Consider the following 17,687-nt stretch of genomic DNA (forward strand, 5'->3'; position numbering starts at 1 on the left):
TAACTCATGAACTAAAAGCAACAAAAGCATCTCTGTGACAAAAGTAGTAACCCACTGAGCAAGCCACATAAAATACATTTCGGTGATGCACGTTCTTTACAGCAGGCACATTAACCCTCTGTGCTACTTTATCATGAGTGGAAACTGCCACTAGACAAAAGATTCATATCCAGCAGGATCACTAGTCACCAGCGTTATCTTGGTATTTTTATTGTTGCCTGAAAACTGCAGGACACACAAGGAACTCTTCAGCAGGTGCTTTTAAACCCCGTATTTTTTCTAACCACTGCGCCCGGGAGGTCAGCGCCGGGTGCAGCTGCACCAGTCGCACCGCACTAGACACGGCCCTGGCGGTACTGGTGGTGGCCCAGATGGTGATAATGTTGGTCTTAGTACAAAGTGCGGTCTTAGCTTTGGGGGTGTACTGGCGGTTGTACTGGTACTTACGATCACATAAGAGCGGTGACCGCTGTGCTGTGTGCCAGTCCTGAAAACTTGGACCCTTTTGCTCAGGAGAAGTTGGGAAAAAGTCGAGCAATCCAGACTAACCACACGTGTACATTAGACCGGAAATGGGCTGAACCAATAATCAAGACACCCGTGGCCGCTTTCCTGTTGCACATGCACTCCGTTTTAAGCCTGGCTACAAACTGCTTTAGGTACTGCGTGACTTCATGTATCAATTCTTTCATTTTTCCTGGCGACAAGCAAGACTGGGAGATTCCTTCTATGGTGAAATGCCTTTCCTTTACTAGTGGTCATTGCACAGAGGCGGCCATTGTGCAGGTGCTTCAACAGTGCAAGAATTATGGTGCACTGAACATTATTCTACAGACAATAGTGAATAAGAAATGAGAGTGTAACGCAGAGCTATTTTAGGCACGTGACACGACCAGGACACCTGTGATATCATGAAGTGTGTGTGGGCGTTGCTGGAGCACCGGTACACTAATGCGCAATGATGCACACTGCTTCTCATGGGAATCAGCGCAGGGTTCCACTGACTAAACACACCTGCTGGATAAACCCCCGGATTAATGGTACAAAGTGCAGCAAGAGATTTCATGAAACCTGCCAGATTGAAACGAGCCCACCCACAAGTTGTTCTCTTCTGACTTGTGCGGAGGAGGGAGAAGCAGGCGGTTCGACATGTACGGGGTTTAAATAAAACTGCTGCACCCACTCGGCCAAGCTGCGAATGAATGCTTTAAAGCGGAGCTGTGGCAAACCGAGGCGGCCTCCTGGCGCGCGGCCACCCTGCTTACGTCACCGTCAAGGAACAGAAACACGTGCGGAGCTCGAATGAGCGCCACAATGCTGCTGAGAGTCTGTGCCCCGACGCTGCTGAGATTCTGTGCACTGATTGACGGTGCGGAGATTCTGTGCACTGACTGATGGTGCTGAGATTCTGTGCACTGACTGATGGTGCTGAGATTCTGTGCACTGACTGATGCTGCTGAGATTCTGTTCCCTTACGCTGCTGAGATTCTGTGCACTGACTGATGCTGCTGAGATTCTGTTCCCTTACGCTGCTGAGAAACTGTGCACTGACTGATGGTGCGGCGATTCTGTGCACTGACTGATGGTGCGGAGATTCTGTGCACCGACTGATGGTGCGGAGATTCTGTGCACTGACTGATGCTGGTGAGATTCTGTGCACTGACTGATGGTGGAGATTCTGTGCACTGACTAATGGTGCAGAGATTCTGTGCACTGACTAATGGTGCAGAGATTCTGTGCACTGACTGATGGTGCTGAGATTCTGTGCACTGACTGATGCTGCTGAGATTCTGTTCCCTTACGCTGCTGAGATTCTGTGCACTGATTGATGGTGCGGAGATTCTGTGCACCGACTGATGGTGCTGAGAATCTGTGCACTGACTGATGGTGCTGAGATTCTGTTCCCTTACGCTGCTGAGATTCTGTGCACTGACTCATGGTGCTGAGATTCTGTTCCCTTACACTGCTGAGATTCTGTGCACTGACTGATGGTGCTGAGATTAGGTGCACTGACTGATGCTGCTGAGATTCTGTTCCCTTACGCTGCTGAGATTCTGTGCACTGATTGATGGTGCGGAGATTCTGTGCACCGACTGATGGTGCTGAGAATCTGTGCACTGACTGATGGTGCTGAGATTCTGTTCCCTTACGCTGCTGAGATTCTGTGCACTGACTCATGGTGCTGAGATTCTGTTCCCTTACACTGCTGAGATTCTGTGCACTGACTGATGGTGCTGAGATTAGGTGCACTGACTGATGGTGCTGACATTCTGTGCACCGACTGATGGTGCTGAGATTCTGTGCATCAACTGCTGCCACAGAGATTTTGTGCACCAACAGCTACCGCAGAGATTCTGTGCACTGGCTGCTGATGCAGAGATTCTGTGCACTGGCTGCTGATGCCGAGAGTCTGTGCGCTGGCTGCTGCCGCCTAGATTCTGTGCGCAGGCGGCTGCTCCTGAGATTCTGTGCGCAGGCTGCTGCCGCCGAGATTCTGTGCACGGGCTGCTGCCGCCGAGATTCTGTGCACGGGCTGCTGCCGCCAAGATTCTGTGCACGGGCTGCTGCCGCCAAGATTCTGTGCACGGGCTGCTGCCGCCAAGATTCTGTGCACTGGTTGCTGCCGAAGAGATTCTGTGCACCTGCTGCTGCCACAGAAATTCTGTGCACCTGCTGCTGCCACAGAAATTCTGTGCACCGGTTGCTGCCACTGAGATTCTGTGCGCTGACTGCTGCCGCAGAGAATCTATGCGCCGACTGCTGCCGCAGAGCATCTGTGCGCTGACTACTGCCACAGAGAATCTGTGCACAGGCTGCTGCCGCCATGAGTCTGTGCATGGGTTGCTGCCGCCCTGAGTCTGTGCATGGGCTGCTGCCACCGAGATTCTGTGCACGGGCTGCTGCCGCCCTCAGTCTGTGCATGGGCTGCTGCCGCCGAGATTCTGTGCACGGGCTGCTGCCGCTGAGATTCATTGCACGGGCTGCTGCCGCTGAGATTCTGTGCGCGGGCTGCTGCCGCCGAGATTCTGTGCACTGGTTGCTGCTGAAGAGATTCTGTGCACCTGTCGCTGCCACAGAGATTCTGTGCACCGGTTGCTGCCACAGAGATTCTGTGCACCGGTTGCTGCCACAGAGATTCTGTGCACTGACTGATGGTGTTGAGATTCTGTGCACTGACTGATGGTGCTGAGATTCTGTGCACTGACTGATGCTGCTGAGATTATGTTCCCTTACGCTGCTGAGATTCTGTGCACTGACTGATGCTGCTGAGATTCTGTTCCCTTACGCTGCTGAGAATCTGTGCACTGACTGATGGTGCGGCGATTCTGTGCACTGACTGATGGTGCGAAGATTCTGTGCACCGACTGATGGTGCGGAGATTCTGTGCACTGACTGATGCTGGTGAGATTCTGTGCACTGACTGATGGTGGAGATTCTGTGCACTGACTAATGGTGCGGAGATTCTGTGCACTGACTGATGGTGCTGAGATTCTGTGCACTGACTGATGCTGCTGAGATTCTGTTCCCTTACGCTGCTGAGATTCTGTGCACTGATTGATGGTGCGGAGATTCTGTGCACCGACTGATGGTGCTGAGAATCTGTGCACTGACTGATGGTGCTGAGATTCTGTTCCCTTACGCTGCTGAGATTCTGTGCACTGACTCATGGTGCTGAGATTCTGTTCCCTTACACTGCTGAGATTCTGTGCACTGACTGATGGTGCTGAGATTAGGTGCACTGACTGATGGTGCTGAGATTCTGTGCATCAACTGCTGCCACAGAGATTTTGTGCACCAACAGCTACCGCAGAGATTCTGTGCACTGGCTGCTGATGCAGAGATTCTGTGCACTGGCTGATGATGCCGAGAGTCTGTGCGCTGGCTGCTGCCGCCTAGATTCTGTGCGCAGGCTGCTGCCGCCGAGATTCTGTGCACGGGCTGCTGCCGCCGAGATTCTGTGCACGGGCTGCTGCCGCCGAGATTCTGTGCACGGGCTGCTGCCGCCGAGATTCTGTGCACGGGCTGCTGCCGCCAAGATTCTGTGCACGGGCTGCTGCTGCCGAGATTCTGTGCACAGGCTGCTGCCGCCAAGATTCTGTGCACTGGTTGCTGCCGAAGAGATTCTGTGCACCTGCTGCTGCCACAGAAATTCTGTGCACCGGTTGCTGCCACTGAGATTCTGTGCGCTGACTGCTGCCGCAGAGAATCTATGCGCCGACTGCTGCCGCAGAGCATCTGTGCGCTGACTACTGCCACAGAGAATCTGTGCACAGGCTGCTGCCCCCATGAGTCTGTGCATGGGTTGCTGCCACCGAGATTCTGTGCACGGGCTGCTGCCGCCCTCAGTCTGTGCATGGGCTGCGGCCGCCGAGATTCTGTGCACGGGCTGCTGCCGCTGAGATTCATTGCACGGGCTGCTGCCGCTGAGATTCTGTGCGCGGGCTGCTGCCGCCGAGATTCTGTGCACTGGTTGCTGCTGAAGAGATTCTGTGCACCTGTCGCTGCCACAGAGATTCTGTGCACCGGTTGCTGCCACAGAGATTCTGTGCACCGGTTGCTGCCACAGAGATTCTGTGCACCGGTTGCTGCCACAGAGAATCTGTGCGCTGACTGCTGCCGCAGAGAATCTGTGCGCTGACTGCTGCCGCAGAGAATCTGTGCGCTGACTGCTGCCGCAGAGAATCTGTACACAGGCTGCTGCCGCCATGAGTCTGTGCACGGGCTGCTGCAGCCGTGAGTCTGTGCATGGGCTGCTGCGTCAGGGATTCTATGCACTGGTTGCTGCTGCAGAGATTCTGGGCACTGGTTGCTCCTGAAGAGATTCTGTGCACCTGTCGCTGCCTCAGAGATTCTGTGCACCGGTTGCTGCCGCAAAGACTGTGTGCGTGGACTGCTGCCACAGAGATTCTGCACATGGACGGCTGCAGCAGAGATTCTGCACAGTTGCTGCTGCAGCAGAGATTCTGCACAGTTGCTTCTGCAAGAGAGATTCTCTGCATCGACTGCTGCCACAGAGAGTCTGTGACTGACTGCTGCAGAGATATTGCGCACCAACTGCTGCCGCAGAGATTCTGCGCACCAACTGCTGCCACAGAGATTCTGCGCACAGACTGCTGCCGCAGAGATTCTGCACACCGACTGCTGCCGCAGAGATTCTGCGCACCGACTGCTGGCGCAGAGATTCTGAGCACCAACTGCTGCGGCAGAGATTCTGCGCACCGACTGCTGCGGCAGAGATTCTGCGCACCGACTGCTGCGGCAGAGATTCTGCGCACCGACTGCTGCCGCTGAGATTGTGCGCACCGACTGCTGCCGCAGAGATTCTGCACACCGACTGCTGCCACAGAGATTCTGCGCACCGACTGCTGCCACAGAGATTCTGCGCACCGACTGCTGCTGCAGAGATTCTGTGCACTGACTGCTGCCGCAGAGATTCTGCGCACCGACTGCTGCAGCGGAGATTCTGGACACTAAATGCTGCCGCAAAGATTCCACGCACCAACTGCTGCCGCAGAGATTCTGTGCGTGGACTGCTGCCACAGAGCTTCTGCACACTGATGGCTGCAGCAGAGATTCTGCACAGTTGCTGCTGCAGCAGAGATTTTGCACAGTTGCTTCTGCAGCAGAGCTTCTGCGTAGCTTCTGCTGCAGCAGGGATTCTGCACACCGCCTGCTGCAGCTGAGATTCTTTGCACTGACTGCTGCCACAGACATTTTCAGCACCGACTGCTGCCGCAGAGATTTTGTGACTGATTGCTGCTGCAGAGATTGGGTGCACTGATTGCTGCCACAGAGATTCTATGCAGTGGCTGCTGCCGCAGTGATTCAATGCACTGGCTGCTGCCGCAGAGGTTCTGTGCACTGGCTGCTGCCGCAGAGGTTCTGTGCACTGGCTGCTGCCGCAGAGGTTCTGTGCACTGGCTGCTGCCGCAGGGGTTCTGTGCACTAACTGCTGCTGCAAAGATTCTGCACACAGACTGCTGCTGCAGGCATTCAGTGCACTGATTGCTGCCGCAGAGATTGTGTGCACAGGATGTTGCCATAGAGATTCTGTGCACGGACTGCTGCCGCAGGGATTCTGTGCACTGACCGCTGCCACAGGAATTCTGTACACTGACCGCTGCCGCAGAGTTTCTGTGCACAGGCTGCTGCCGCAGAGATTCTGTGCACAGGCTGCTGCCGCAGAGATTCGGTGCACAGGCTGCTGCCGCAGAGATTCTGTGCACTGGTTGCTGCCGCAGAGAATCTGTGGACTGACTGCTGCCGCAGAATCTGTGGACTGACTGCTGCCGCAGAATCTGTGCACGGAATGCTCCCGCAAAATCTGTGCACTGGCTGCTGCCGCAGAGATTCTGTGCACTGGCTACTGCTGCATAGGTTCTGTGCACTGGCTACTGCCGCAGAGATACTGTGCACTGGCTGCTGCCGCAAAGATTCTGTGAACTGGCTGCTGCCGCAGAGAATCTGTGCACTGACTGCTGCAGCAGAGAATCTGTGCACAGACTGCTGCCGCAGACATTCTGTGCACTGACTGCTGCCACAGAGATTCTGCGCACGGGCTGCTACCATAGAGATTCTGTGCACGGGCTGCTCCTGCAGACATTCTGTGCACGGGCTGCTGCCGCCGACATTCTGTGCACAGCCGGTTGACGCTGTGATTCTGTGCACGGGCTGCTGCTGCCGTGATTCTGTGCACGGCTGCTGCCACAGAAATTCTATGTACTGGTTGCTGCCGCAGAGATTCTGGGCACTGGTTGCTGCCGCAGAGATTCTGGGTATTGGTTGCTGCGGCATGCCGCAGAGAATCTGTGCACTGAATGCTGCCGCAGAGAATCTGTGCACTGACTGCTGCTGCAGAGAACCTGTGTACATGACTGCTGCCGCAGAGAATCTGTGCACTGACTGCTGCCGTAGATAATCTGTGCACTGACTGCTGCTGCAAAGAATCTGTGCACTGACTGCTGCCACAGAAATCTGTGCACTTCCACAGGGATTCTGTCCACTGACTGCTGATGCATAGATTCTGTGACTGACTGCTGCAGAGATTCTGCGCACCAACTGCTGCCGCAGAGATTCTGTGCACCAACTGCTGCCGCAGAGATTCTGCGCACAGGCTGCTGCCACAAAGATTCTGCGAACAGGCTGCTGCCGCAGAGATTCTGCGCACAGGCTTCTGCCACAGAGAATCTGCGCACTGACTGCTGCCACAGAGATTCTGCGCACCGACTGCTGCCACAGAGATTCTGTGCACCAACTGCTGTCGCAGAGACTCTGCGCACTAACTGCTGCCACAGAGATTCTGCGCACTAACTGCTGCCACAGAGATTCTGCATAGCAACTGCTGCCGCAAAGATAGTGTGCGTGGACTGCTGCAACAGAGCTTCTGCACACTGACGGCTGCAGCAGAGATTCTGCACAGTTGCTGCTGCAGCAGGGATTCTGCACGGTTTCTGCTGCAGCAGAGATTCTGCACAGTTGCTTCTGCAGCAGAGATTCTGCGCAGCTGCTGCTGCCGCAGAGATTCTGCACAGATGCTTCTGCAGCAGAGATTCTGCGCAGCTGCTGCTGCAGCAGAGATTCTGCGCACCGACTGCTGCTGCAGAGATTCTCTGCACCGACTGCTACCACAGAGATTCTGTGACTGTCTGCTGCAGAGATTCTGCACAGGCTGCTGCCACAGAGATTCTGTGCACCGACTGCTGCAGCAGATATTCTGTGCACCGACAGCTGCAGCAGAGATTCTGCACACCAACTGCTGCCGCAAAGATTCCACGCACCAACTGCTGCCGCAGAGATTCTGTGCGTGGACTGCTGCCACAGAGCTTCTGCACACTAATGGCTGCAGCAGAGATTCTGCACAGTTGCTGCTGCAGGAGAGATTCTGCGCAGTTGCTACTGCAGCAGGGATTCTGCGCACCGCCTGCTGCAGCAGAGATTCTCTGCACCAACTGCTGCCACAGAGATTTTCCCCACCGACTGCTGCCGCACAGATTTTGTGGCTGATTGCTGCTGCCGAGATTCTATGCACTGGCTGCTGCCTTAGAGATTCTATGCACTGGCTGCTGCTGCAGAGATTCTATGCACTGGCTGCTGCCGTAGAGATTCTATGTACTGGCTGCTGCTGCAGAGATGCTGTGCACTGGCTGCTGCCGCAGAGATGCTGTGCACTGGCTGCTGCTGCAGAGATGCTGTGCACTGGCTGCTGCTGCACAGACTGCACTGGCTGCTGCCGCAGAGATGCTGTGCACTGGCTGCTGCCGCAGAGATGCTGTGCACTGGCTGCTGCTGCAGAGATGCTGTGCACTGGCTGCTGCTGCAGAGATTCTGTGCGTCGACTGCTCCCACAGAGGGTGTGCATGCACGGATGGCTTTCTCGTACTCGGAATGCAAACATCACTCTCAGAGTAAAAATGTGACCGATCTGCGCCGCCGCATACTGCGGATACACTGACGGGTTGACGTTAGTGCTGCAGGAGAAGAAAGCAGATTGCACGTGGGAAGGAAAACTGGCAGTGCCCTGATCCTCAGAACGGCACCTGCTCACCCTGGCATTAAATAATTAAAAGGCAGAAAAAAGAACAGTTTGAAACAAAGGGGGATGTTCGTGACTGTTGCACCCGGCGATTCCTCAAGATCTCGAGAACGTTTATAATTGGAAGCAGAGTACATCTTGTACCCTCTTCCTCGTGGTGCCGTCCACGAGCTCCCAGGAATGTGTAAGATCCATCACATGTACACTGTAAAACGAGTTCTCGATAGAAACAGCTGTGACTCCTATTATATAGGATTACATTAATTACATCTATGCATCGTTTGCTCTATTGCTGTTTGCAGTGCAAAATAAAATGTATATGTGGCAAGAAAGTAAGCCGGTTATCTTATAGGAGGGAACTTTGGCCACATTATTTGAATGTCCTGGGATCACAGATGGCTTTTTCGCCTGCTTGTTTGAGTCCAAGTACACTTCAGTTTTAAAGAGAGGGCGCAGATTCATGCTCAGCCCCAGTGGTGATCGTCCACATTTTGGACAGGCGCAGCACCAGGGCTGGATTGCACACAGCCTGAGGCACGCACATTCAACACCTTTCTGAAGAGGATGACATCTGTGTGCCTAGCTAGCACATAGTTACTACAGGAGTTTAAAGGTTGCTCCAATAACAATGACCTAATAGGTTACTGCAATACTCAAAAGAAAGAATCAATAGTAAAAGGTCTCAAAGTGACAGCACCAGGATTTTCAGGGTGCTGACATGAAATATCACCCAAGTGAGAATGGTGTCAGAAATCGTATATTCACCCGCTCATCCACCTATACATTCCTATCAGTGAGTTAAGCACCTGTTCCAGACACCTGTCTGTAACCTACATGTCACTCATGCCTTAACCGTTCATGTTCTGTGAGCAATTAACCCCTTGCATGCTCATGACGGCCCCCGGCCATCATGAGTCACGGTGGGCCGTCCGAATCCCGCCCACTATGTAAATTGCCCGCACAGCGCGAAAATTCGCGGCGCCTGCAAGGGGTAAAAGTTTGTGCAAATCTGCAATGCTAGATCTGTTCTGAAGAAATAGAAATGGAAGATTGCTCTTATTGCCTTCTGTGAGAGAGGGAAGCTTGCTTTGCTATTACCATGCTGTCCCAATTCTGTGAGAAACTAAAGCCTGCATTGCTGTTGACAGATTTGTCACTGCTTGAGCGGACGCCACGGCCGGGATGCTTGAACTGTTTCTGCCCGCGGTGTAGCTGTTCTATGTACAAGGAGGTTTCCACTGCTGTTTCCCCACTTCATAAAAAAAATAAAGGCTAATTTAAATGCCCTTGCAGGCCAGGCAGAAGCTTTTATCGGAACCAGAGACAAACTAGTGGTGGGGCCCTGTCTGAACTGGGGTAACGTTTATGCGGCCTCTTCGGTTATGCAGATAGCACTGGTGCTACATCTGTGCAAGTGCTATCATTGGAGGGCATTCCCTCATTTGTATGGGGGCGTGGCCCCATGCAAATGAGGGAATCTCTTTGCCTCTGCGCCTTTGCCGTATTACCGATGTGGGCGCAGAGGCAAACATTCCTCTAGGAGGCACACTGAAAGGGATGGGGATGTGGCGTAACAGCCAGAGCTGCCAAGTCAGAACTGGGAGACCAGGTTAGAGTCTCCGAGTCGGCTCAACGTCCTGTGATTCTGGGCATATCTCTTAATCTTTCCGTGCCTACCAAAAATAAATGTGTCTTGAACTGGTGCGCATGCAAAAAGCCCCAATACCTTTGGGTTGAGTTTGTGCTATATAAAACTGCATTTCTTTTTTTCTTAAAAGGTGATGCACTTTAAGTGCGCCTTATAAAGGAAGCCCACTGTAGGGATGTGAAGGGGTCCCCCAGACATCCCCTTGCAGGCGGTGGAGTCACTCACTGCGCCCACCCCCAAGGGCATCACTGATCTTTCCTATAAGTGCAGGTGAGTTGCCGCCTGCACACAGAAACACAGTACAGCTTTTAACCCCTTCCAGGCTGGTCACGGAACCGCTCCGTCACCAGCCTTGGTCGCGCTGTGCTGTGACGGAGCGGTTCCGTCACGGCCCGGCTGCCGCGCCTGCGCGGCGCGTTCTATTGAGCGGGCGGGGCCTTGATGGAACCGCTCCGTCACAAGCACAGCTCGGCCTAGGCTCGTGACGGAGCAGTTCAGTCACGAGCATGGGAGCGCCACGCAGGCCCCCCTCCCCCCTAGCGCTGCGGCGGAATTGCCGCCGCAGCAAAGGGGTAAAACAGCTGCTCCATATTTCTCTTGAATGTGTAAATATTAGGGCACACTTTTCCCGGTTGCACCCGGCACACCTGAAAAAAGGTGCGCCACGGCGGACAAAATCTGCCTGATCAGTAATAGGTCCCCTTGTGGGCATCACCTCACTATCACTGCCATTTTGGATGTTGTAGCAAGACAGGAGATGCTTTGGTGTTGGGAGGATAGTTTGTGATCTCAAGGCCAATGCAATCCCATTGCCGGCACCCAGTCCATTTCGAGTATGGCTTGGCAGTATGTTGTATATTTATTGTGTTGTGAAGCTCGGTATCATACTTTTCCGACCACATAAGGACAGAAAAAGAAAATACACATTGTCAATGCTTGTTTTAAAGTATGATGTGATTCAACGAACCTTCACAAAATGTGTGAGCAGAGTTTACTTTTGGTTTCACACATGAAACAACCAGTATTTTAAATACAGTAGTCAACTTTGTAAAATGTTAAAAGGTAACTGACAAGTGGCGCCGTGACATGTATAACACCTTAGCCAATTTTACCATTTAAGCAACTGCAATTTGCATGCTGGGGTTTTGATTGGATAACAAAACTGTTAAAAGCAAAGCTATAAGCCCCACAATGCAATATGCTGTTGGCTGGAAAAATAGATGGTGCTATCCTATGTTTAGCGCCAAAGCGCAGAGTTGTGAAATGCAAAATAAAATGTAGTACCTGGCATTGTGTCTTTTTCGTTGCAGGCAGTCATGGTTACATAGTACAGTGGGGAGATGCCTAAGATAGCCTTTCAGATGCAAATGCATCTCCTGTTAGTGCTCTCTGATTAAGGAAACTCCTCCCTCCTGGTACGCCCTGATCTGTGCAGCATCATTTGATACCACTGGCCATAAAACCCTCTCATGAAGCAAAGGTCAGAAATCACGTACATATTTTAATTTCAAAAGGCTTCCCTGGAGATAAAGCTGGTCTAACGCCAGGAGAAGAGCAGCCATTGACTGCACCCACCACAGTGCAATAATGCAAGCAGGAAAAAACAATCTCTCCATAATTCTCAGAACAAGAATCACATTTCTCAATTCTTATGTACCAGTTGATTTTTGTGCAGATTTCTAGTGACATCCCAACCCTCACGGGAAATCAAATTTGAAACAGGTAGGATCAATTATTAGCGAATGATTATTTGTCTCACTTCTAGTGATCTGCAGCTTATGAGCGATGTTAAGGACTTGTGTCGGCATAAGGCCTGAGGGGACAGCCATCAACATACACAACGCCACACCAGGCCCGCCCAGAACCGGCCAGTCCTGCTCTAGCTGTCCCTGAACTGCACAGTGCTGCCTGCTGCACCTTATTACCTGGCCTGCCTTCTTATGTGCATTGTACGTTTCTTTGTGTTCAGTCAGAGCTCCTTCTACACAAGCTGGGACAGTACTTGTGGTGCACATGGTCTCTTAACTACACCATTATACTCTAAAGGGGGTTCACATGGAAGCAATTGCCACTACTTAAGCTTTGCACAATTTAATTACAATTGATTTTGGTTTTAAAAGGAGCAAAAATATTTTCACCCAATAAATTACAGCAGAGTGTCGCACATTAGCAAAATTAATAATCTAGAAAGGGGAAACATGATAGGTATCAATAGAATATTTATTGAATTATCTTTTTCCAAGCATCCTTAGTCTTCCCGTGGCTAGAATAAAACCAATATTTACACAAGACAAGAATTGTACCTTGTAAATTTCCCATGAGTGTTTTCTTGGCTATGGGGAAGATGACCATGGACATGCCACAGTGGAAAGAATTGAGAGCCCAAGAAAGTCAACAAAAAGATTCTTTAGAGGCTGCAGTTCACAAGCAGCTCAAGAAACAGATCTCTATACTCGGATTAATCCCCCCAGAGGAACGAACTTGCCTCCAGAAGGTCCACTTAGTATTGCAAATTATGATGACAGAAAAAATAATTAGAACATCATGAACAGTGAGTTTGTACCATGGTAGCTGGTTAGCAGAAGTGATATCACTACGCCTGATACAGTAGCAGCCGGATTTTAATTAATCCTAATATGTTATCAAGTCAACATTTGACTCTATACGCATAGGGAGTGCATTTAGCCAGGTCTGTTCTATGTTTTTTGTAGGTGAGATAGCAAGATTTTCTCTGTGGTTTTGTCATGCAATGCTGAGATGGTGCTGACTGACAGATGAATATGTGTCTGTGGAGTGTGAAGGCAGAAAGTAAGGGTAAACCTTCAACAAAGGGGGGATAGAGGGCAGAAGCAGGGGAGCTCTTATTTTGAGAGCTTTGGCCATGGCCTCACTCAGGCTTAGCATAACAGGGGTCGCAGGCTCCCGATGACACAGGCGGGAGAGCTTTAGCCATGGCCTCACTCAGGCTTACCACAACAGAGGTCGCAGGCTCCCGACGACACAGGCGGGAGAGGTTTAGCCATGGCCTCACTCAGGCTTACCTCAACAGAGGTCGCAGGCTCCTGATGACACAGGCAGAGTAAGCCGAGCCAAATCTCTCCCTCATTGCAAGTTTGAAGGTTGAGAGGTGGAACCTGTGGTTAATAGTATCCAGGTAAACCATAGAGGTCCATATATTAGTGATATTGTTAGAAAGGAGCACAATTAGGACTGAAAGACTGACCGAATGACTGATCAACACCAGGACCAGTATCACAGATGGGGAGCACAGCACTGGTCCGAGTTGTGATGCACCTTTAACTGGTACCGACGGGGGCAGACGAGGGCAGTATGCACAAACACAATGAATGCACTGCTCTCAGCACCGCTGTGAAGTCGAGCCTAATCTGGGGTCAGTGCAGTAGTAAAAGGCGGACAAGTTGTTTGAAGCTGCCAGACCACCTTTGACTGTGTAGGTGGCAACTGGACTACATTTGAAAGGGGGACAACTGAAGGCCCACACCACCACCCGCTTCTTCACCTTCCAAGAGGCACATTTTGGGTGGGGGTACTGATTGTATGCCACCTCTTTCTGACGCACACAGTCGGTGCACCGCAGAGCTCCTTTGTCCCTGCACCCACATTTATAATAAGGCACAGAGGCAACGTGTTTGCTCATTTGCATAGTACCACGTACCCATGCAAATGAGGGAACACCCTTATTGAGATAATGCTGGTGCTATATGTGCTCCGGTACGGTCTATATTACGAAAGGGGCAGCACAAGTCTGCAACTCTTCTAAGATATCAAAGTGCCCAGAGGTGAAAAAGGTGGGAGCACCAGGCCGTTGCGCCCCCTAGGGCACTTTTGATAACACAGCCCCTACAAGTCTGAGAAGATTGAGATATCAGCTGATTCCCAACACAAAGGAAGAAAGGAAAAGTACTTCTCACATACTGTGGAGCAGCGTCTTCAAGGCAGAAGAGGATTTCTCCTTCCTATTTGTTCATTTTGTGGAAAAATCATTTGTGTGATCGTTCCCCATCACGAGACTTAGGTCAAGATACAGGGAAAGCCTACGAGAATCCCTGCAGGCCTATCCCAAAAATAGCTAAGTGACAGTCTCCCCAAAAGCGTTCAGATGCATCAATGAACATAATTCGGGGGCTGCAGTATCATGGTCCAAACCTAGACACCAAATGCAGAAGTCATGTGCATTCAACAAGTATTTATGCAACATCTGCATGAGGGCTTAAACCCCGAGATCTTCATTTGTGACATTTGATCTACTAGCTATCAAAAGCTGAGGATTCATGTCAAGGAAGCACAGAGAGCTTTGGGCCCATGTCCATGAGGTGTGGAAAAAGAAAAACTGATGCCAGTGCCTGCTAGGGCCGAATATACTCTGACGTCGCCACATGTGGTAGGCTGAAGACGCATGGGGCACTCAAGGACTGTTGCTGGAAACAATTATTCAAGACCTGTCTGGAGCCTGTTGAGGAATCTGCCGTAAGATGTATCCCTTAAGATGTCCCTTGCGCTTGACAGAAAAACGTGGTCATCCAATCTGGGAGGCCAATGTAGATGAGGTTGCATTCAAGCTATTGAAAATTGATAGACTACTAAAGTCTTGACGTTGAATTAAGATGTAAAAGTTTATGCATAATCATTATGTCACTTTCTAGGTCTCACCTATTCAGTCGTTTACTCTCCCCTTTTTTGCATTATTAAAACTGGGTGGCATAATTATAAAAGTGAACGTTTTCTAAATTAACAATCCTTTCCCATGGAACGGCAACTGATCATGTAAAATTTAATCTACAAAATTTGCTATTAGAAGCAACCGCTCTTGTGGAAGCAATATTTTTCACTTTCAAATACAGTTTAAAATGAGTGTATTATTAGCTCTGGTGAAAGCCGCTTCGTGAGCGTTAGGAGGAGCAGGGGGTAGTCATGGCAGCAACAGGAGGGGGAGGCAAGAAGAATCGAGTTTGGGAGGGCAGCAAGATCGAACCCATTGTCTTAAGGACAGTGGAATACGAGAGGCATTTTTCTGTATTGTGCAAGGGGAAATACCGAGGTGTGAATAGCAGGTTTAAAGACCATGCATTGGGACCAAGAGGGGGGACTAGGAGAGAAGAGACTGGGCAAAGGATTAATGGTGTCACATATAGTCGAGGATACCATCACCCCTCAACTCATGCCCCTCGAATGACCACTCATACATGAGACAAGGTAAAACAATACCACACCATCTCGCAATCAGCATTGATCAGATCAATAAAGAATTAGCAACATTTAAGATGTCTGACAAGCTAAGCAGTAATAACTACGTAGAAGTAACATTAGGCTCCCAAACACACTGCAACAACACCGGGTCAATCAATGACAGTGAGGGCATGCACACACAGTCAAGAACCCAGATGTAAACCTCACCAGGAGTTGGGGCTCTGCTAGTGCTGGACAAAGGTAGTGAATGCAGAGAATCTGGGAAGGTAGCTCTGGATCCCTAGGATGGGGCGTGTTACTGTTGTGGAATAGGAAACTAGACCGTGAGCAGTGTTTTTGAACAAGTCGATGCATCGAATAACACATGCCCAGGGAGAAGCAGAGTGCACTTCTGGAGATTAGTGAGGAGGGCAGGTATAAGCCAACGGAGGGGACAAAAGGACAGGTAGGGGATAGGATCAGGAGGTAGCATGCATTTCTGGTTGTTCAACCAGACAGCATTGTTGAGTGCTTAAGTGTTGTGTTCTCTGTGCTTCAGTAGGGTATAAAGTCAGACTGCTAGTACTGGATGAGTTCTTGTTGGTCTGGAGTTAAATGGAGATGTGATCTCAGTGAATTTTCTGACGAATGGGAGGAGAGTAATCAAGTTACAGGACTTTATTTGGTTACATTCTTTAGGTTTATTATAGTCTTTTGAAGCTGGGAGAGGATTTAGCCTGTTTGAGGTCATCTGGGAAGGTTTTGTGATCGAACTAGGAGTTAATAATGCCAAAGAGGGATGAGAGAGCATCTCCATGGAGCAATTTCACGATGCTGGATGGAAGAATGTCAATGTCATAGAATAAAGGCTTGAGAGAGTTGGTGTAATTGTTGCGGTCTGTTTGCAAGAGGGTGTTAAAAGGCTGTCTATTTGTTAGTGGTTCTAAATTGAGGGCATTTCAGACTTCCCCCTTGGGATTGATGATGTGGGATATGAGCTAGTTTATCTTTTCACCGTATAAGTGATTAACTACACTGCCTTATCAGTTGGATGTAGGACTGGAAAATCCTGCAAGGCACCAAATTTAACTGCCTTGAAAATAATCTTGCTTTTATTTTAGGTCTTTGTTATGGTGGTTTTTAGAAGGTGGCTTTGGCTGAGATGATGGCATGTCAATCAAAGTACTTTGATTTGGAAGAGATTGTCCGGCTTTGGTTCATGTCCATTTCTTTTCTCGTGTGTGAATGGTGTATTTGCTCTAGGCGAGTGGCTAGCAATAGACGGGTACTGATGTTTTGGAGAATCATATTTTTAATGGTGTGTATATGTATTTGTGTGTTTTTCAGAGTGTTATTGTATATGTTGAGGAGTGTGTTGGCATATTGTTGGCTAGGGATATCTGAGAGCTTGATGAGGTCTTCTCAAGATCATAGATGGGTAGTATTTGAAGGTGAGTTAGGTTTTTCTCAATTAAATTGGTCTTGATATGTCTAAGTCATGTGAAGGAGACAGAAGGGAATGGCTAGATGTTTGTTTCAATTTAAGAATATCGGAGGCTTGCACTCTACTGAAGGTCAGATTATGATGAGACGGAGTGGGAGGGTTTCTTGACACGATTCTAAATATCTAGGCTGTTGGGGAGTGTCCGGGGATTCTTTCAATTTCTTGGTGAGGGGCTATTTAAGGAAGCTGAAGTCTCAGAGGAATGTGGAGTGTGTGTATTGAATAGAGGCAGTGGAGATGAGGTTTGTTATTGTAGCCTTTGTTATGTCGGGAATTTTCACGGATCATGCTAAAAGGTGCTCTCTGGATGGTAAGAGTGAGAAGAGGAAGGCAACAAGCTTAAATGATTGCGGTGCATCTGGGTACCTTAGGGTGCAGGGTCAGATGGACTTGTGGTTGAATACAAATCCTCCGCCTCTCTTTAATGTGTGCTGTGTGCATATAGATTCTGTAGCATAAGGGCACCAAAAATGAATTTGGATGTGGGTAGATGTGAACCAGGTCTCTGATGAAGAGTGCATCCAGACTGTGTTAAGGCGCCTGGGACTTAGAGAATGGATGACTGCAGAATGAACACTGATGAGTAACAGCTGGTAAAACTGCTATATCAGCACTATGTGTGCTAGTCAAGGGGTGTGTATGAGGTTCTTGGTGTTTGCTGTTGCTGTGCAGGTGCAGCAACTATGATTGCATGAGCTACGTGTGAGAGTGGGTATGAATATGGTGAGTGGTGTATGGGTATTGAGTGTTTTCTTTGTGCGCAGTGATTGGTTTTAGTTATGATAGTGTGGATGGCTTCCTTCCATTTAAATGGT

The 17,687-nt window shown here is 50.1% G+C and overlaps 1 protein-coding gene across 1 annotated transcript in view; it reads right to left on the reverse strand.

The window, feature by feature from the left end:
* TIAM1 (TIAM Rac1 associated GEF 1) overlaps positions 1-17,687 on the reverse strand; it is a 444,435-nt gene that overhangs the window by 189,140 nt on the left and 237,608 nt on the right. The gene's annotated exons all lie outside the window — the stretch shown is intronic.

This window comes from Lissotriton helveticus, chromosome 8, assembly GCF_964261635.1.
Source record: "Lissotriton helveticus chromosome 8, aLisHel1.1, whole genome shotgun sequence".
NCBI lineage: Eukaryota > Metazoa > Chordata > Amphibia > Caudata > Salamandridae > Lissotriton > Lissotriton helveticus.